Source organism: Coregonus lavaretus (genome assembly GCF_964263955.1).
Source record: "Coregonus lavaretus genome assembly, chromosome: 2".
Classification (NCBI taxonomy): domain Eukaryota; kingdom Metazoa; phylum Chordata; class Actinopteri; order Salmoniformes; family Salmonidae; genus Coregonus; species Coregonus lavaretus.
In genome coordinates this window covers 15,007,833-15,031,111 of record NC_139989.1, presented here as the reverse complement: position 1 = coordinate 15,031,111, position 23,279 = coordinate 15,007,833, and positions in this window count along the sequence as shown.

Genomic DNA, 23,279 nt, shown 5'->3' with positions numbered 1-23,279 from the left:
AGGAAAGATTGCTATGGAGTTGACCACTCCCAGTATCTTTAACCATAGCTCTCAAAGGTCCAGTCAAACTAGTATAGCTCTCAACCCAAGCTGAAGAATAACAGGAATACCAAGAAATGTCATCATCTCTCTGACAGTTCTAGGCTTCGGAGCCTGACGAATAGCTTCCAATTGACTGTCCGAAATGCTTCTGTGTCCATGCGTTATTTTCTGACCCAAATAAACAACCTTCTCCTGGCAATATTGCAACTTTTTCTGTGAAATCTTATGCCCCTTTTCTGACAATACCTGTAGCAATTTAATTGAGCCTCTATGACATGTTTCCTTATTCTGTGAGCAGATAATTATATCATCTACGTACTGAATGACAGTGCTTTGCAATATCTGATCTATCCCTACCAAATCATCCTTCAGTACTTTATTGAAAATGTGGGGGCTATGCTTGTACCCGTGTGGCAAACGACTGTACTCATAGAACTGTCCCTTATATGTGAACCCAAATAAACCCTGACTTTCTACACTAAGTGGAACACTAAAAAATGCACCACATAAGTCTAACACCGTAAAATGTGTCGCATCAGGAGGAATTTGGGCTAACAAGGTATGCGGGTCTGGCACTTCTGCTGGAAAGTCAGTCACTACCTCATTCACCGCTCTCAAATCATGAACCACACTAAAGTTTAATCTGGTTTTTTCACAGGCAACAAAGGTGTGTTACTCTGAGGATTTTTTGTTGTCCTTAAAACACCTGCTTTCAAAAGTCCTTCAATTTGTGGTTTGATCCCTTGGATTGCTTCATCTTTCAATGGATACTGATTCTTCCAAGGAGGTCTGGCTCCTGGTCGAAGTTCAACTTTCACCGGTTGGGCTGATTTCACAAGTCCAATATCGTTACTGTGTTGAGACTACAAACATTCTGGAACTTGTTGCAACATCTCCTCTTTCATAGGGTCTGAATCCATCTTCGCACTGCAAATAGATTCATGTGTCATCCGTACAGCTTGTGGCTCTCCTTGTCCTTGAGCCGAAATCATGATTTTGAGAAATCGCTGATCTTCACTCCTCCAAATCCCCAAATTCTCTTTCATCGGTACGAAAATAGTTTTCTCTGCTTCTGTCATCATTTCTCCTATATGCTTCTGCTCATAGTCTTCAGAAACCAACAAGGTCACATGTGGCACACTCTTCTCAATCTCAAATTCTTTATCCAGATAATCGTCTGTGTTTATCTTCATAGCTGCTCCTTGTGGTCCTAAAATTATGCAACATGAGCTGAGTTGAACTTTCTTTGGTTGATGACTCAACCATTCCTCTGAGTTCGATTGGGCAGCATTCTTGAAATACTTGAGCGTACAATGAAATTGATATTCCGGAAGCCTCGCATCTGGCATATTTGCCACAATGAATTTCTCCCATATCTTAGCCTGCTTCAAAAAATCTTCACTGTGATTTCCAATCCAGAATACTGAAGAAGAATCCATCTCTGTCGTCATCATCAATTGGTAAACCTTTTCCTTTGGCACTTCTACCAGACAGCCGTCTGGTGTACATTTTATTGTACAGTTCAATTTACACAATGCATCTCTTCCCAACAATGCAATAGGTGTATGTTCTGATACCAGTATGGGTATTGTAATTTTCAGATTTTCATAGCAGAGCTCAATTGGTTCCGTAAGAGGAATCAGCTGTTTCACTCCCTCAAATCCGATTGTCCTAATTAGTTGATTGGACATAGGGAGATGTGTAGCATCTTCAGGCCGAACACAGGTAAAAGCAGCTCCGCTATCCGCCATCACTTCCAATGGTAATTTGTTTACTTTCACCTCAATTGTTGGATCTTTTTCCGGTCCTGATGCTACCAGCTGACACCCCCCTTTCGGATCTTCTGGGCACCTCTAGAATCCTTGCTCCGGGCCCCTATAAGGGTTCACCGGTCCTCCAGATGATCTCGACTGGCCCCTGTATCTTCCTCTGAAATTCCCTCTGGTGTTTCCTCCTGGCCCATTACACTCACGGGCAAAGTGACCAACCTGTCCACAATTATAACACACTTCTGAAGATTGCTGGAAGTATGGCTTAAATCTTCCTCCTCTTCCTCTTCCTAAGCCTTCTCGTCCTTTTCCTCTCCAATTCTGTGTCTGTCCAGAAACTGGCTGTGGATATGAAATAACTGGTCCCGCTATTGGTGGCTGGTACAATTGCAGTTGGAACTGGTTCAGTTGAAGCTGTGGCAGTGATTGTTGATTTGGTGCACACTGATTCTGCATAACCAAAGCTTGTTTCTTCTCCTTCTTATTCTCCACCAGTTGTATTTGATTGAGTTTTCTGAGCGTTTCTTGGTCCTGTTCTTTCTGGTTGTGTTCCTTTTTACGGTACTGATCCACTTGATGGGCTATATGATCTGTATAGACACCTTTTGTCATGCTTCCAAGTCCAACCACCTCTGCCAGTTTGCTCCTTACTGGTGAGGGCAGTCCCATCTGCAGTTTAGCTCTCAAAATTGACTGCTCAATTTGACTCACATCTGGATCATTTCTGGTAATATTTCTCCACACTTGATGAACTCTTGACACATAGGCTCTCAGATTTTCTTGTTGTCCTAGTGGGTCAATCAGAATGTTGTCAGGATGCACATTTGTTGGAAACGTATCTTTCAGTGCTCTCCACAGCCGATTTCTACTTGCAGCCAACAATTCAGGATCATTCACCGCAGTCCCCACATATCGATGAAGTCCAGCTCTCTGAAAAATGTCTTCCATACCTGGAATCCCAAGGAGATTAGCCAAAAGTCTCTTAATGTCTCCTATGGCAGACTGTGTTCCCACCGTAATTTCTTCCAATTTTGAAATCCAAGGATATGCTCCATCTTGAAGAGTAGGCAGCTTCTCAAGTATATCTGACATATCGGTATTCTGCAAAGGCTTATACTCCAGGTTCTGTCCTCGAATTATCACTGGGATCATCTTCTTACTTGTGCTCCCTTGTCTTGGCATCAATGTATACCTCTTCTCCAATTCTTGGGAACCTTTTTTCAGCAGTTTTTTCTTCTGTATCTTCAGCTTCTTGAGTTGTTCTTCCAGTTCTCTTACTTCTTCTAAATGATTGGCCTTATCCAAGCATGATATGCATCGGTCTATATCTCTTTCTATTTCTTCTGTGCTAGTCATTGTAGGATAAAATCCTCTTGAATATGAAGCACCTTTAATCTCCAAATATTTTATCTTCACTTTCATCAGAACTCTAATCTCTTGTATTCTTCTCCTTCCAACTTCCATCACCCCTTCTTTCCGCTCTGGCCAACCTCCGTCTGATCACAGGGTCATATCCACCCATAATCTCTTCTGAATCACTCTGATCATCATCATCATCATCTTCAAGTTCCATCCTCCTGAACCCCACTCCACCCTTAGTTTCCAGACATCTCGTTTTCTTCTTACTTTTGGAGTTTTGATTCATCTTTATGGTCGTTTCTGCTTGTCCTCTCTCTATAATTCGTTCATCTTCATCTCTGATGCAAAAATCAACCTCCTGAATGATCACTGGAAGCTGAGGATAGACGTCCTTAAACTCTACTTCTTCCTCGTAAGGTGGGGGTCTTTTTGCTGAATCCGTATGTGAGAAAGGTGTATTGACTTCTGCCATTAGTTTTTCTGTCACCTTCACCTCTTTTGCCATTTTCTCTATACCTCTGTTTCTTTTATCTTTTGTATCTTTTATCAGTTTTTGTCCTTCATTTTCAAACAGCTTAAGAACACCCAGCTCTCTTTGTCTCTTTACGTTGTTCCCCTTTTTTCCCCTTCTTTTGATCTGCCTTACAGTGGGGAAAATTTGTATTTAGTCAGCCACCAATTGTGCAAGTTCTCCCACTTAAAAAGATGAGAGAGGCCTGTAATTTTCATCATAGGTACACCTCAACTATGACAGACAAAATGAGAAAAAAAATTCCAGAAAATCAAATTGTAGGATTTTTTATGAATTTATTTGCAAATTATGGTGGAAAATAAGTATTTGGTCAATAACAAAAGTATCTCAATACTTTGTTATATACCCTTTGTTGGCAATGACACAGGTCAAACGTTTTCTGTAAGTCTTCACAAGGTTTTCACACACTGTTTGCTGGTATTTTGGCCCATTCCTCCATGCAGATCTCCTCTAGAGCAGTAATGTTTTGGGGCTATCGCTGGGCAACACGGACTTTCAACTCCCTCCAAAGATTTTCTATGGGGTTGAGATCTGGAGACTGGCTAGGCCACTCCAGGACCTTGAAATGCTTCTTACGAAGCCACTCCTTCGTTGCCCGGGCGGTGTGTTTGGGATCATTGTCATGCTGAAAGACCCAGCCACGTTTCATCTTCAATGCCCTTGCTGATGGAAGGAGGTTTTCACTCAAAATCTCACGATACATGGCCCCATTCATTCTTTCCTTTACACGGATCAGTCGTCCTGGTCCCTTTGCAGAAAAACCGCCCCAAAGCATGATGTTTCCACCCCCATGCTTCACAGTAGGTATTGTGTTCTTTGGATGCAACTCAGCATTCTTTGTCCTCCAAACACGACGAGTTGAGTTTTTACCAAAAAGTTCTATTTAGGTTTCATCTGACCATATGACATTCTCCCAATCCTCTTCTGGATCATCCAAATGCACTCTAGCAAACTTCAGACGGGCCTGGACATGTACTGGCTTAAGCAGGGGGACACGTCTGGCACTGCAGGATTTGAGTCCCTGGCGGCGTAGTGTGTTACTGATGGTAGGCTTTGTTACTTTGGTCCCAGCTCTCTGTAGGTCATTCACTAGGTCCCCCCGTGTGGTTCTGGGATTTTTGCTCACCGTTCTTGTGATCATTTTGACCTCACGGGGTGAGATCTTGCGTGGAGCCCCAGATCGAGGGAGATTATCAGTGGTCTTGTATGTCTTCCATTTCCTAATAATTGCTCCCACAGTTTATTTCTTCAAACCAAGCTGCTTACCTGTTGTAGATTCAGTCTTCCCAGCCTGGTGCAGGTCTACAATTTTGTTTCTGGTGTCCTTTGACAGCTCTTTGGTCTTGGCCATAGTGGAGTTTGGAGTGTGACTGTTTGAGGTTGTGGACAGGTGTCTTTTATACTGATAACAAGTTCAAACAGGTGCCATTAATACAGGTAACGAGTGGAGGACAGAGGAGCCTCTTAAAGAAGAAGTTACAGGTCTGTGAGAGCCAGAAATGTTGCTTGTTTGTAGGTGACCAAATACTTATTTTCCACCATAATTTGCAAATAAATTCATAAAAAATCCTACAATGTGATTTTCTGGATATTTTTTTCTCAATTTGTCTGTCATAGTTGACGTGTACAAAGACAAGATGGCGTATTGAATAGAAATTGGTACAAAACACCTCAAGATAAAAACACAATATTCAAAATCAGTAAGTTAGACTAAATATTAGCATTTCATATATTCGCAGTTAATATAATTCAATCTGGATAATAACAGAAATAAGATCATAAGGCTAGAGAAATATATCGACAAATATTACAACAACACGCAACACCCAAACATGACTGAAGACCAGCGTGGAGAGCCGATCCCCAAAAGGAAACGCGACTCATCGACTGATACAGATGATATATGCTTTTCACCACTGGGTATGGTAAGTGTGGAAAGCGACCTGTTGAAGTCGATAAATGACAAATTGGGCATACTAGAATTGGTCAGTAAAGACGTAAAAGAGTTGAAAGCAAGTCTTCAAATGAGTGACGAAAAAACTTTGGTAATGGAGAAAGAAACCAAAGAAATAAAAGTGACAGTCTCTAAAATGGAAACGGACGTTAGGGAACTAAAAAAGGAGAACAATCTTCTGAGAGAAGCCTTACTAGACATCCAAACTAGATCGATGAGGGAAAATTTTGTACTTACGGGTATTCAGGAAAAGGAGGGAGAAATAACAGAGAATATTATGAAGGACTTCCTGCATACAGCGCTACAAATCCCACTCGAGGCTGTCGATAAAATCCAACTCGAACGTGTACATTGTTTCGGAAAAAGAGGACAGAAATATGAGCGCCCAATCGTTGCCAAATTTGCTTTTTTTAAGTATAAAGCTATGGTGAAAAGCCTAGGAAAAAGACTTGCTGAAACGAAAATAGGCATGAATGATCAGTTCCCGAGGGAGATTGTAGAAAGGTGCAAAGTTCTGTATCCAATCTTCAAGGAAAACAGATTAAAAGGGAAACGTGTTGCACTAGTGGTGGATAAATTATATATTGACAACCAAATGTTCAGAGACACAAAGACTACTCCATGGCTATTCTAAAAGTTGTAATAGAGGAGTCAAATATTGGAGCACCTGATACTAGCAATGATAGGGATTGTAATATTAAATAACATTTATAGTAAGTATAGTATTTTATAAAAGGATAAAACGATATAACAAGCAGAATAATACATCTTTAAATACAAATAATTAGAACATGGCGGGAGGTTGTTGTTTTGGCGGATGGTTGTTGTGGTTGGTCCTGTGTTCTCTCTGGCGTCCTTTCCCCCTTGCGGCAGATGTGGATGCGGGTGCGTTTGCACGCTCGGCCCATTTCTTCCGCAGTCAACCATGTGGTGTGCATTTTTGTGTTTGAAAAGGTGCACACCACATGGTTGCATATCCCAGAGCCGACCGGGGGTCTATGAGCAGGGGTAGTGAGAGAGAGCTTTCAATTTTGTGTAGATGAGGGATATACATTTTTAAATATAGTATACATCTAATCTAATTATTCATTGTCCTATCATGATGGAAAGATCCCTAACCCTATAACCTGGACACCCACCTGAGCGACCCATACACCAAAGAGAAGTTCCCATCTCTTTTATGGACCTGCTGTGAATATGCACCCTAAACAGAGAAATAAATGCGGTCAGAGACCTACTTGAGCAGCACCGCCCCCTCAAGATTCTGAGCCTGCCTGGCAGGGTTGGTCCTACAAAGCCAGAGCCCCCTGATGGGAGAGCATAATATACAAGGAAATTCTCAAAGCTGCTAATGAGAACCTTGACGACCTTTTACCTAGCCGGTGAGGATTCCGGTGGGGTACGCCCACCCAGGTAGTGGCAGTGCTGGCAACACTGGCTGCAGTAACCCATGGGGAGGGGGTCACACTCGGACAATCAGAGAGGGGGTTTATCATTGTGGCCCAGGTGGCACAAAATAATCAAAGGTCTGACCGCATGGAGATGCTTGGGAAAATGGTTACAACAGGGGATCAGAGTGTTTGTGTCTCAGGTGAAGAGGGTGGATCTGATCTCCATCACCTAGGACTTGACATAGATTAAGTAGATTAATCAAATCTCACATTGTTATCAATTTCTGCTCAAACTGCATGCTTTCTCAATCAGCTTTAACTGTATGTGCACTCGTAGATCAAGTTATTTCTCGAGTTGGGCTCTGGGATATAACAGCCGTTGAGTATCTGATTTTATGGTGGATTGTGGAGGAGGGGGGTTGAGTGTGTGTTGGAGTATGTGAGTATGTGCGTGTGTGCTTGTCTGGCATCTGTTGTGGGGGGGTGGGGATGTTGGGGGGGAGGGTATGGGATGGACCGCTGGAATTATTTGCTAGGATAATAATTGCTTGTCAATTAATTAAATGTAATACAATGGCAATCCGGGTTATATGTTAGAATCCTATGCGTGAACTGCCGACATTATTACGCATATTAATTGATAATGATGGAAAATAGGATATGCATAATTTTAAAAAAAATAGTTATATAGATATATATATATATATAGAGGTGAACGCATTGGAAATGCTTTTGGCGGTTAATCTGCTTCTGTTTTGTGGGTGGCACTGTGTGCTGTTTTCGATGGATGGGTCCTGGCCTCTCGGGGCCTTAGGGATACGGAGGGACGTGGGTGGGATGCTGATCACTGGGATGACGGCTCAACTTGGGATGGGGAGGGGCTTTAGCTGGGGAATTAGTGGAGAACAATTGAAGGGTTACTCCGTAGCATTGCAAATATCACGGTACAGCTATATGGACACTCAATCATTACGCTATTTTTTATTGGTAAATTTACAAACATATATAATGATAAATAGACTTGAAACTTGTATCTCATTATGGTGTATGGTGAAATAAGTATAGCCAGTTATAATTGTAATGGCTTAGCTGATAATAACAAAAGAAGAACAATATTTACATGGCTCAAAGAGAAGGAATATATTATCTATTGTATACAGGAAACTCATTCAACAATTCGAGATGAAGTAGCGTGGAATAAAGAATGGGGGGGGGGGGGGGGGGGGGGGATATACTTCTCCCATGGGCAAAGAAATTCAAAAGGGGTGATGATATTAATTAATAGTAATTTCGATCCGAATGTGCAAATTGTCCAAATAGATACGTAAGGTAGATGGATTATTTTAAATATGTTATTGGACCATAAACAGATATGGCTCATTAACCTTTACGGACCAAATAATCATGATCCACAATTCTTTGACAATATATGTAATAAATTATCAAGCCTGCAAGCAACTCAAGACAATATTATTATGGTGGGGGATTATAATACTGTTTTAAATAGCTCAATGGACCGAAAAGGAAATCACACCACAAACAATCACCCACATGCTCTTAAGGAAATTGTGAATGTCATGGATACATTAGAACTAGTAGATATATGGAGGCTTAAATATACTGATCTAGTGAGATATACATGGCGGAGACTGAATCAAGCTAGTCGTCTTGACTTCTTTCTTATCTCATTCTCGTTGGCACCAAAAGTAAAAAAAGTGTTGATAGGGGACAGAATGCGGTCGGACCATCATATAATAGGCATATACATTACTCTGACTGAATTTCCACGTGGGCGAGGATATTGGAAATTTAATCAAAGCCTATTGGATGATAATTTATTTATAATTCGAACAAAGGAATTTATAACTGACTTTTTCGAACATAACATAGGTACAGCGAATCCCCTTATTGTATGGGACACCTTTAAATGTGCCTTTAGAGGCCATGCAATTCAGTACTCATCTCGAAAACAAAAGCAATTTAGGTCAAAAGAGTTTATACTAAGAAAGGAAATAGAAAATCTAACAGAACAGATAGATGGCAATAAAAACTGTAACACAGAGGCTCAGAATAAATTAGAGGAAAAACAAAAAGAAATGGAGAAACTTATTCAAGAAAGATCAAGTGTAATATATTATAAAAATAAAGCAAACTGGATGGAATATGGGGAAAAATGCACAAAATTATTTTTTAATCTTCAACATAAGAATGCTACCAAAAAGAACTTAATGAAACTGGTTACAATTGACGGAGTCACCCATAATTCACCAAATTATATTTTGAAGGAAGAAACAAATTCCTTAAGCATATGTTTTCTTTTCAGTCGCCTCCATCTCCTCTAACTGAAGCTAATTGTAGAGATTTTTTTTCAATTGATAATGTCAAATTAACAGCCACACAGAAAGACTCATGTGAAGGTGAAATTACAGAGGAGGAACTTCTGGATGCAATTAAATACTTTAAGTCCGGGAAAACTCCAGGGTTGGATGGCATACCAGTCGAGGTATACCAAACCTTTTTTGATATACTAAGAGGACCGTTATTAGCATGTTTTAACCACTCCTATGTAAATGGTAGATTATCTGACACTCAAGAAGGTCTGATCTCATTATTACTGAAACAGGATACAAGTGGAAAATATAAAGATCCAGTCCATTTACAAAATTGGAGGCCCCTTACACTTCAGTGTTGTGATGCAAAAATCCTAGCAAAATGTATAGCGCATAGAATTAAAAAGGTATTGTCGGATATTATTCATTCTAATCAGACAGGTTTTTTACATGGAAGATACATTGGAGATAATATAAGGCAAGTATTGGAAACAATAGAACACTATGGAAAATATGGGAAACCAGGCCTGCTATTCATAGCAGACTTCGAAAAGGCATTTGATAAAGTTCGACTGGGGTTTATATATAAATGCCTGGAGCATTTCAATTTTGGAGAATCTCTCATAAAATGGGTCAAAATCATGTATAGTAACCCTAGGTGTAAAATAGTAAATAATGGCTATTTCTCAGAAAGTTTTAAACTGTCAAGAGGAGTGAAACAAGGTTGTCCACTATCGGCATATCTATTTATTGTGGCCATCGAGATGTTAGCTATTAAAATCAGATCCAATAATAATATCAGAGGATTAGAAATACAGGGCTTAAAAACAAAGGTGTCATTGTAAGCAGATGATTCATGTTTTCTTTTAGATCCACAACTAGAATCCCTCCACAGCCTCATAGGGGATCTAGATACATTTTCTAACCTCTCTGGATTACAACCAAAGTATGACAAATGTACTATATTACGTATTGGATCACTAAAAAATAAAAATTTTACATTACCATGTAGTTTACCAATAAAATGGTCTGATGGTGATGTGGATATACTCGGAATACATATCCCAAAGGAAATAAATGATCTCACTTCAATAAATTTTAATAGAAAGTTAGCAAAAATAGATAAGATCTTACTACCATGGAAAGGAAAATACCTGTCAATTTGTGGAAAAATCACCCTCATTAACTCTTTAGTATTATCCCAGTTTACCTATTTGCTTATGGTCTTGCCTACGCCTAGCAAACAGTTTTTTAAATTATATGAGAAAAAAATATTCAATTTTATTTGGAACGGCAAGCCAGACAAAATTAAAAGAGCATATTTATATAATGAATATGAATTCGGAGGACAGAAATTATTAAATATTAAAGCATTAGACCTATCACTAAAATCTTCAGTCATCCAAAAGTTATACTTAAATCCGAACTGGTTCTCAAGCAAATTAGTAAGATTGTCTCACCCAATGTTCAAGAAAGGCCTTTTTCCCTTTATTCAGATTACAACCTCTCACTTTCAGTTATTTGAAAAGGAAATAATCTCCCAAATGTCACTATTTCTAAAACAGGCCATAGAACGTTGGTTGCAATTTCAATTTAATCCTCCAGAAACGACAGAACAAATAATGCAACAAATATTGTGGTTAAATTCAAATATACTAATTGACAAAAAACCTTTATTTTTTGACAGAATGTTTAAAAAAGGTATAATCTTCGTAAATGATATCATCGGTAGGACTGGTGGAGTTATGTCGCACATGCAGCTAACAAAAACATATGGAAATGTCTGCTCTACCCAAAATTACAACCAAATAATTGCAGCCTTACGGCAAAAGTGGAAGAGGAAAGTGGAAGGGGGAGAAAGTAAGGAACTTGTCTGTCGGCCTTGCATTAAAGAACATAATTGGTTAAGGAAAACTGTGACAAATAAAAAAGTATATCAGTTTCACTTAAGGACCAAAGGATTGACAGCCGTCCCATATAGATTGCAAAATAGTTGGGAAGAGATCTTTGACGTACCGATCCCATGGCATAGTGTTTATGAACTGACACGCAAAACGACACCGGATTCAAAAATTAGAATCTTTCAATTTAAATTATTATATAGAATTCTTGCTACCAATAGAATGTTATTTATATGGGGGATACAATCTTCCCAGCTCTGCAGATTTTGCTGTGAAGAGACAGAATCATTAGATCATTTGTTTTGGTTCTGTCCATTTGTAGCTTGTTTTTTGGACACAGGTCGAGGAATGGCTAAAAGATTGCAATATTTACCTGGAACTAACATTGCAGATAGCATTACTGGGTGATCTGAAAAGTCATAGTCAATCAATCAATAATATAATAATACTTTTAGCAAAAATGTTTATTTTTAATTCACAATCTGTAGAAGCAATGAGAATAGAAAGGTTCAGAACTTTTGTAAAACATCACAGTACGGTTGAAATATATATGGCAAATAGAAATCCTATATGGATGGTGTTAAGAGATAGATGGGAGGTATTGAATAGAGTTGAAGGATGGAACTAATAACAAATAACAACAAATAATAACAAAGATAGCTAATAATGTAAGCATACTGTGTCCATAATAAGTATATAGGTTGTATGTTGGGAGATTTTGGGAAAGAGCACAGTTAGAAAGATATGGCATATAGATGCAAACCGGATGGACATCATGAAAATGATCGGAGAGGTTGAGAGTAGAAGAAGTTCAGGAGCAAAAAAAAATAAAATAAAAAAATTAAAATAAAAAAATATATATATATATATATATATTAAGATATATATATATATATATATGTATATATAATAGAATTATTGTAAAATTAACTCTGTCCATAAGGTGTAGATAGTAAGTATAGACCGGAAGTAGAGGCCTGGGCATTGTTGTTCACTAATTTACTCCAAGTAGGGAAAGGATGGTGGGGTTGAAAAGTAATAAAGGGGAGTATATATATAACAAAAAAATATAAAACACCCAAAAAAAATGTACATAAAAAAAAAAAAGGCTTCACAAGGTTTTCTCACACTCTTTGCTGGTATTTTGGCCCATTCCTCCATGCAGATCTCCTCTAGAGCAGTAATGTTTTGGGGCTGTCGCTGGGCAACACGGACTTTCAACTCCCTCCAAAGATTTTCTATGGGGTTGAGATCTGGAGACTGGCTAGGCCACTCCAGGACCTTGAAATGCTTCTTACGAAGCCACTCCTTCGTTGCCCGGGCGGTGTGTTTGGGATCATTGTCATGCTGAAAGACCCAGCCACGTTTCATCTTCAATGCCCTTGCTGATGGAAGGAGGTTTTCACTCAAAATCTCACGATACATGGCCCCATTCATTCTTTCCTTTACACGGATCAGTCGTCCTGGTCCCTTTGCAGAAAAACAGCCCCAAAGCATGATGTTTCCACCCCCATGCTTCACAGTAGGTATGGTGTTCTTTGGATGCAACTCAGCATTCTTTGTCCTCTGGGATTTTTGCTCACCGTTCTTGTGATCATTTTGACCCCACGGGGTGAGATCTTCCGTAGAGCCCCAGATCGAGGGAGATTATCAGTGGTCTTGTATGTCTTCCATTTCCTAATAATTGCTCCCACAGTCGATTTCTTCTAACCAAGCTGCTTACATATTGCAGATTCAGTCTTCCCAGCCTGGTGGAGGTCTACAATTTTATTTCTGGTGTCCTTTGACAGCTCTTTGGTCTTGGCCATAGTGGAGTTTGGAGTGTGACTGTTTGAGGTTGTGGACAGGTGTCTTTTATACTGATAACAAGTTCAAACAGGTGCCATTAATACAGGTAACAAGTGGAGGACAGAGGAGCCTCTTAAAGAAAAAGTTACAGGTCTGTGAGAGCCAGAAATCTTGCTTGTTTGTAGGTGACCAAATACTTATTTTCCACCATAATTTGCAAATAAATTCATTAAAAATCCTACAATGTGATTTTCTGGATTTTTTCTCTCTCAATTTGTCTGTCATAGTTGACGTGTACCTATGATGAAAATTACAGGCCTCTCTCATCTTTTTAAGTGGGAGAAATTGCACAATTAGTGGCTGACTAAATACTTTTTTCCCCCACTGTATCTCTCATTTATAAATTCAATAGATCTCAATGAAATAGTTTCATAGTTAAGCAACAGCCACTTATCAAACAGAATACTTTATCCGTGTGTATTCAAAATCTCCCCCTCTTTTCACATCCCTGCAGCACTAAGTCTGCGTGTCACAGCAGTTCAGTGCAGGCAGGGGAGTGGCATATTTGCTCTACGTAACTCTAAACTCATAAAATCCCACGCATGCGCAGCTCATTCACCAGTGCAATTTCAAAGCGAGAGGAGCTCTCCCAAGTAGCTCTCTTCAAGCTAAACAACAGAAAGCAGACAGACCAGCTGTCCCTCCGTTATTTCCAACACAGACAAACAGTAACACTTAACAAAACTCACAAACCAACACAGAACATAGAACACAAATCCTACTTCGAAGTTTCTTAACTTTACCACAATCTATTTTCTCTCTCCTCTATCTTCACATCTTTTACTCTAATCTGTAGACTTATTTTCTTATCCATTACATCTAACGTCCTCCCAGGGGCTCATAGTTTTTTAACAATTATTAAACGTTCTCTTTTATAGAGACTCATATAAGGTTTTAACCTTAACGTCCTCCCAGGGGCTCATCGTTTTTTAACAATTATTAAACATTCTCTTTTATAGAGACTCATATAAGCCCCTCCCAGGGGCTCATATATAGTTAACAATTATTAACTTTCTCTCTAATGGAGACTCATACGATTTTAACCTTAACTAACATATTTCCTTACAAAAAACTAAAACCCCTGTTGTCATAGCCTTAGTCGACACACAGCAGAGACCTCCCCTTTTACACACACGCATAGGCCCTCTTCCTCTCACACACACACAATTCAAGAGGAATGCATCCGTTCATACAATACACTAAGCATGCTACCGTAGCTCCTTATTTCTCATTGTTCCTTCCTAAATTTCTGCTACCTGGAGTTGCAGATATTCAATGAGAGGTTACTTCGAACACATACCTCGTCAACTATATGTCGAGAGGTAACTTACAATGGAATGTATCTTCCACAATCTCCAGTTCCCAGAACTGATCTTAAATATCAACCTAGTGAGTTTTCAGGATTTTCGGCCCATCCTAATGATCACCTCGTTTGAGGGCTTCCTTAAATCAGCGACGTCCTAAAAGTATACTTTTTTCCTTAGTTCCTTATTCTATTCCTTCATTCTATTCCTTCTCCCTTTAATTTTACTCAAGCCAAATATCCCTGTGCCCAGTGTTATCAATTCCTATAGACACTCCCCCCTGTTTGCGTTGTTCCCAACGCAACAAATTTAGAAATTTAGAACGGATTCCCATCACACAGCAAATAACAGCAAAGCGCACACGCAAGTCCAAAAACGGTACATTCCCAACGCACACACACACACAAGCACACGAACTGACCAGCGCCCAAAGTTTGTGAGAAGCTCACCTTATCTGCCGGCGTCTTGAGCGGGAGTCACTTCGTAGCTCATGAATGGAACGCTGGAGATACGCAACATGTCCCAAAAATCCTCGTCGCCATTCTGTTGTGCCAAGACAACGATGTTGATATGCTGTGATGACAAGAAATCTGCTTACACTGTCCTTAATTATAATGGTTTATTACATCAAAGATTACAGTATAAATTTACAGACTCCTGCAGAAATCTGGAGAACAACTGACCCAATCTCTAATATGTTATTCTCTCCGTCCTATGTTAAAAAACATGGTATTTATATCCTATGTAACATAATATGGGTGGTTTTAATAGACCAATCCCTGGCCTCTACATAGCAGACTCTCCTCTGTTTTAGGGGGCCCCTATAGTAATGTTTTCCAGATGTTTGCGCAAGCAGAGCCAAGTTCTGGAATGTTCAGATACTACACACACTATGACATATATGACTACATTGTGTATGTTTATTTATACAGTAATTATTATTCAACATGTCCTTATCTGGGATTTTAACTCACAACCTCACTGTTCACAGCATTCCGGTATTCCTGTTACACCACCATGTCTGTGTCAGTTAGGGAGTGAACGTTATTTATAATAAGGGTTACATGGAGAAAATTGGACTTCTCTGAAATTAAAATGGATGGTTCTCCCTTCCCTTCATTGACCAAAACGACAGGCTAAGAATGGACAGAGAGATAGGCCTATATCTTCCTCTTATCATATTTCTCCAATGCCAAATCAGTGTGTCTTGTTTGCAACGAAACAACTATTGCAACTGTTTGCAATAATTACATCTGAGAGGTCATCAGGAATCTGAGCATTACTTTCAAAAGTTAGGCCTACCTTTCCACCCCAGACAGAGTAGGCCTAACGACGCAAAAAAATGTAAGCTTTAACTGCTGGCTACTCTTCTTCCGTGACTTAACCCAAATAGAGAAGGTCACACGTGTTTCCCTAAAAGCTGTCTAGGATTAAACATGTTCTATTGTACAGAAAGTTAATAGCTTATTCAATTGATAGTGACATAATTAGATTACTTCCCAAGCAAAGTCTATTTTTTTTGTCTATAGAAGGATGTAGTTCAGTCTCTGAATTGTCAAAGAAACAGAACAATCTTCCTTATATGCATCAGAGTCACGTCTTTCCTGGGTATTTTGCAGCTTGTTTCCAGAATAAAGCATTGCGCTGTTTTATTTTCTTTAAAATCTTAAGCTAACAAGGTTTAGGCCTGTGCTTTTTGCTATTTTCTTTAATAAAAGGTAAAGCCTATGGCATACCATCATATACCCCCTCAGTTTGAGTCTTGGTTTTAACTTAACAGCCCTTCACTGACACGGAGGTAAGCTATTTAAAGAGTGCATGGTGGGTAGAGGAAATGGCCGACAAATCTATGGATATACCAGCCTATAGCCTAATTTCGTCTGTCAAACAGGTAGGCCTACTTCTTATTTCTTAAATAGGAAGAAATAGGTTCCAACACAAAGCCCTCTTGTTGTTATTAAAGTCTAATTAAAATGAAGACAGTTGAAATGAATTATGCCTACTCGAATTTGCCTACTTTCAGCACCATGAGCTGTCCATTTCGGATTGATTGTGCGGCTGCTGCTGTCTCAAGTTTCAGCACCCCAATACAAGTTACTTGAATAAGGCTTATTGTTAGGTCATTAACTCTGATAAATACAGCAGCTATCTTAGAAATATAACTTTTCTTTGTGCTTCTCCAAATCAATATGGATCAAATTGGTTGGATTGGTTGGATTTCACAGTGACATCACCAGAGACACGCCCCCCCAATGTTAGTGTGTTGTTTACGAAACGTGTTTCACTAGCCTGAGTTACAATACTCTACACCGCCATTCATTTTTCACATCGGGAATAAAAAATAAAATAAAAATTAACTGTGTGTTTGGTGTAGGCTTACTTTGGCCTGATGTTTTTCATAGCCGTGTAAACCTCTCTCGGACAAGTTGAGTATTCCCTGTCAGGAAGAGAAACACGGAAGCCCAGCTAGCTTAGCTTTTTTTTGGGACAATGTGGACCACCCAGACTTTCAATGTAGCAACTGTTTGCTTGCAGAGGACTACAGGGGCGAAGTGGCTACTCTTAGCAAACAAGTAGCGAAATTACACACGCTTCTGGGGAAACCACGCCCGCCTACTTTTTCTTTCTCTTATACCCCAGTAGCTGGACGCCGCTCTGGCCTGGTGGAAGTTTCACTGCCGTGTTGGCTCTCCACAGCCGACTGGCCGCTACTCTGCAGGGATCCCTCCCCGAAGTAGTCTCCCCCTTCCCTGGAGAATGGAGCTAGTAGGATGCTCCTGTTTGACTTGGGGGATGTTCCTGTTCTCGATCCTACCAACCAGCCATCGAGATATGTCACTCGCCGTGGAAATCGAAAACTGCAAACTCTGGCAACGGGGGCCTCCTCAGAGAGGGTAAGCCCGGACCAGACAGAGACTAAAAACAGCTTCGCCGCACTGGATACAGAGGTTCCGACGCCTTCTTCCCTGTGGGCTTCCGATTCAAAATTGGATCCGGAAGTATCTGCGCCTTCGTCCTCTGTTCTGTTTCCCTCTCCGGTGGCTTCTACCTTGGGTTCAGATCCTCAGTGTTCCCCCCTCATCGGACCGTGACTCCGGCCCATTCATGACTCCGGCCCATTCATCATCCACGATGGATGATACAGCTGTCTCGGGTCCATCAGGCCCCACCGCCCTTTGGTCCTCGAGGGGTTTGCAAAACCTCTCGAGGTGGAAGAAAGGCCAGACCTCCTCAGCCATTGCACCAGCTGTAGTCATCGGCAGCTCTATGGTATGAAACATCTTGGTTCCCGGTGCAAAACCCCTGTACTATCTTGGAGCACGAGTACGGGACATTACAAGGCTGCTTCCGACCATTCTACGACAGCTGCCAGGAGCTGATGCTGTTGTAGTCCATGTGGGGTCAACCGACATTAGGAGGGCTAGCTCAGAAGTGCTGAAAATTTATTTTAAAGAACTGATTCTAGCTCTGAAAGATTCCAAAAAGCGGCTAATTACTTCAGGTCCGGTACCATTGTTGGGCCGCGGGCTAAAATATTACTGTAGCTCTGTTGGAATAACTTTTATAGATAACTATGACACCTTCTGGAAACAGAAGATGCTCTAGAGGAATGACAGAGTCCATCCAAATCATCTTGGCTCCTGGACTCTGCGTTGAGACAATGACTTATCAGTGACCCAAACCCAGCTCAGATAAACCCTATCATTGTGTCACTGAGTTGTGGTAATGCTGCAGCAAATGTATGTTATCCCAGGGGTGTTGGCAGTCACAATGTAAGGAACTCCCCTGAATATCTCTGTCGATCCTACAGCTATTGTATACAGTAATCATGTGTATATGAACCAGAGTTATACTGTTAGCACTGAGGCGGTGTGCCCTAGTAGGAAGTCCACTGTGTGCAGCTCACCCTGCACTGTCAGCTCAAACATAAATAACATTGTCATGTCTACTTCTTATACGCTTCCCAGTAAAGCAATAAAAACAATCAAGCATCCCAGAGAAGTGCTAAAAATAGCCCACATTAACATATGTAGCCTAGGAAACAAGGTTAATGAAATCCATAACTTGCTAGTAACAGATGACATTCATATTCTGACTAACTATGAAACTCACTTAGATAATACCTTTAATGATACAGTGGTAGCAATGCATGGTTATAACATCTACAGAAAAGACAGAAATGCCAATTAGGGTGGTGTTGCGGTCTATATTCAGAGCCACATTCCTGTTAAAAACTGTTGAAGTAAAATGGCTACAAGTTCACCTGCCTCACCTAAAGCCCATTCTTGTGGGAAGCTGCTATATACCACAAAGTGCCAACAGTCAGTATCTGGATAATATGTGTGAAATGCTTGATAATGTATGTGATATCAACAGAGAGGTATATTTTCTGGGTGACCTTAATATGGACTGGCTTTCATCAAGCTCCCCAGTCAAGAAAAAGCTTCAAACTGTAACCAGTGCCTGCAACCTGGTTCAGGTTATCAGTCAACCTACCAGGGTATTTACAAACAGCACAGGAATGAAATCATCAACATGTATTGATCACATCTTTACTTATGCTGCAGAGATCTGCTTTAAAGCAGTATCCAAATTCATTGGATGTAGTGATCACAATATAGTAGCCATATCTAGGAAAACCAAAGTTCCAAAGGCTGGGCCTAATATAGTGTATAAAAGGTCATACAATACGTTTTGTAGTGATTCCTATTTTGATGATGTAAAGAATATTTGCTGGTCTGTGGTGTGTAATGAGGTGCAACCAGACGCTGCACTTGACACATTTATGAAATTGCTTATTCCAATAACTAATAAGCATGCACCCATTAAGAGAATGACTGGAAAAACTGTTAAATCCCCGTGGATTGATGAGGATTTGAAAAATTGTATAGTTGAAAGGAATGGCAAATAAGACTGGCTGCACAACCGATTGGCAAACGTACTGCAAATTGAGAAATGATGTGACTAAACTGAATAAAAAGAAGAAGAAACTATACTATGAAACAAAGATAAATATATATATCATTTATATATATATATATATATATATATAAATGATAGTAAAAAGCTTTGGAGCACCTTAAATGACATTTTGGGCAAAAAGGCAAACTCAACTCCATCATTCATTGAATCAGATGGCTCATTCATCACAAAACCCACTGATATTGCCTACTGTAATAATTTATATATATATATATATATATATATATATATATATATATATATATATATATTAGTATTTTATTTTTATTTTATTTATTTATTACAGTAAACAAACTGACAACAGACTTTCAGCACGCTTATAGGGAAGGACATTCAACATGCACAGCACTTACACATATGACTGATGATTGGCTGAGAGAAATTGGTGGTGAAAAGATTGTGGGAGCTGTTTTGTTAGACTTCAGTGTGGCTTTTGACATTATCGATCATAGTCTGCTGCTGGAAAAAGTATGTGCTATGGCTTTACACCCCCTGCTATATTGTGGATAAAGAGTTTCCTGTCTAACAGAACACAGAGGGTGTTCTTTAATCCAGGTAGAATCAGGAATTCCCCAGGGCAGCTGTCTAGGCCCCTTACCCTTTTCAATCTTTACTAATGACATGCCACTGGCTTTGAGTAAAGCCTGTGTGTCTATGTGTGCGGATGACTCAACACTTTACACATCAGAATGGGTGGCAAGAAATAAGTTAGTCCTAAATATTTCTAAAACTAAAAGCATTGTATTTTGGGACAAATCATTCACTAAACCCTAAACCTCAACTAAATCTTGTAATGAATAAGGTGGAAATTGACCAACTTGAGGTGACTAAACTGCTTGGAGTAACCCTGGATTGTAAACTGTTATGGTCAAAACATGTTGATGCAACAGTAGCTAAGATGGGGAGAAGTCTGTCCATAATAAAGTGCTACTCTGCCTTCTTAACAACACTATGAACAAGGCAGGTCCTACAGCCCTAGTTTTGTTGCACCTGGACTACTGTCCAATCGTGTGGTCAGGTGCCACAAAGAGAGGCAGGAAAATTACAATTGTCTCAGAACAGGGCAGTACGGCTGGCCCTTAAATGTACACAGAGAGCTAACATTAATAATATGCACATCAATCTCTCATGGCTCAAAGTAGAGGAGAGATTGACTTCATCACTACTTGTTTTTGTAAGAAGAATTGACATGCTGAATGCACCGTGCTGTCTGTTTAAACTACTAGCACACAGCTCGGACACCCATGCATACCCTACAAGACATGCCACCAGAGGTCTCTTTACAATCGCAAGTCCAGAGCAGACTATGGGAGGCGCACAGTGCTACATAGAGCCATGGCTACATGGATCTCTATTCCACATCAGGTAACTGATGCAAGCAGTAATATCAGATTTAAAAAAACAAATAAAAATACACCCTATGGAACAGCGGGGACTGTGAAGAGACACACACACAGGCACAGACACAAGCATACACATGATAACACACACACTGTACACACACATAGATTTTGTATTTTTAGATATGTGGTAGTTAAGTAGTGGCCTGAGGGCACACACTTCATGTGTTGTGAAAAGTGTTATGTAATGTCATGTAATATTTGTCATTGTATATAACTGCCTTAATGTTGCTGGACCCCAGGAAGAGTAGCTAATGGGGATCCTTAATCCTTAATGATTGAGACCACACTAAATAGCCTATAGGCAAATAAGGGATGGATCGAAATGTACAGAATGGTTACCTGAAGGAAAATGAGGGAGGGTCATGCTTTTCAATTTCAGTCAAGGGGAAGGTTTGTTAAATTGACATTTCAACATTTCTTAATGTTTTAGAATTAGTTGCTTATTAGACTATATATCGATGTGTGCCCGATGCTGCCCCTCATCTCTGATTCTCCTTTGGGCGCGTAATATCAAGTGCTCCTATAGGATATTTAGTGTGGTCTCAAACAAATGATCCATAGCCTATAGGTAGCACAGAGCAAAGTTATATTTCTAAGATAGCTGCTGGGATGGTGTAAATAAAACTAGGCTGCATTACACACTGCAATGGATATTCCAATCTTGAGCCCCAGCCTGCTCTGCTGTTGCTGATCAAAAACGTTTTTGTGTGCTGCCTAACCAATTGCTGTGGTGTGTAGGCTTACGGTGGTAGTTCAGGAGGAGAGTCAAAGGCTTCTTCTGAAAATAATTTTTGATTAGGCCTAGTCCAAAAAATGCACTGGCTTGCGCGCTGACTAAACTATAGCCTATGTTCTGTTCAGTTTGAGAAGGAGAGCACGAAGATGAGAAGGAGGACCGGAGGTCAACTTTGATAGCGTGCTACTACTATAATTGATTTAATTAAAAACAATATGTTTCTTGCCCTTGATGTATTTATCAGAGTTATTGACCTCACAATAAGCAACAGTGTATTCAAGTAACTTACATTGTGGTGCTGAAACTTGAAGCAGCAGCCGCAGCACAATCAATCGGAAATGGACAGCTCATAGTGCTGAAAGTAGGCAAATTCGAGTAGGCATAATTCATTTAAACCATCTTCAATTTAGTTAGACTTTACTATCAACAAGAGGGCTTTGTGTTGGATCCTATTTCTTCCGTTTTAAGAAATAAGAGGTAGGCCTACCGGTTTGACAGATGAAATTAGCCTATAGGCTTCTATATCCATAGATTTTTGACGGTCATTTCCTCCACCCACCATGCACACTTTAAATAGCCTACCTCCATGTTAGTGAAGGGCTTTAAAGTTAAAACCAAGACTTGAATTGAGGAATATGAAAGGGTATGCCATAGGCCTACCTTCTATTAAATAAAATGGTAAGAAGAGGAGGCCTGCCCCTTGTTAGCTTAAGATTTTGAAGAAAATAAAACGGATAGGATTATATAAAATGATCTATAACAGCGCATTGGTACGCAATGCTTTATGCTAGAAACACAAGCTGTAAAATACCCGGGAAAGACGTGAATCCAATGCATATGGGGATATAGATTGTTTTATTTCTTTGACATTCAGAGGCTGAGCTACAACCTTCTATAGCCAAGGAGACAAAACATTGACTTTGCTTGGGAAGTAATCTAATTCTGTCACTATCAATTATTAAGCTATTCACTTTCTGTACAATAGAAGATGCTTAATCCCAGACAGCTTTTGTGGAAACACTTGTGACCGTCTCTCGTTGGGTTAAGCAACGGAAGAAGAGTATAGCCAGCAGTTCAAGCTTACAATAAATGTTCTGCATCAGTAGGCCTACTCTGTCTGGGGTGGAAACGTAGGCCTAACCTTAGAAGGTACCATGCTCAGATTCCTAATGTCGTTATCCCACATTTTAACCGAAACCAGACAATGACACAACGTTCTAAGAACATCCTTGGGGATGTCCCAGGAACAAACCGGGAACCAGACAAAGCCTGCAAGGGATCATGACTGTTTAAATTGAATTAATGTCAATTATGCCTTTCAAAGTAAAATATTCTAAATGACATTTGACACCTGGGTTTTCACATGTGTAGTGTCATTATATCCCATGTTTACGTTTTTCCACATTTATTTCACATGAGATCGTGTTTTCACATGTGCTCACATGTTGTCACGTGTATTTTCATGTTATCACATGTTGAAAATTTGCATCCCCATGTTGTCACATTTTTTTCACATTTAATTCTCATGAGATAGTTTTTTCACGTGGTCACATGTCACTTGTGTAGTTTTATGTTATCACATGTTGCTTCACATGTTGTCACATGTTGCTTCACATGTTGTCACATGTTATCACGTTAACTTCACAAGAAATCAAGTGATTACATGAGATCACACAAGATCATATGTGTTCACATGTGTTCAAGTGAAATTCATGTGATTTTTCGAT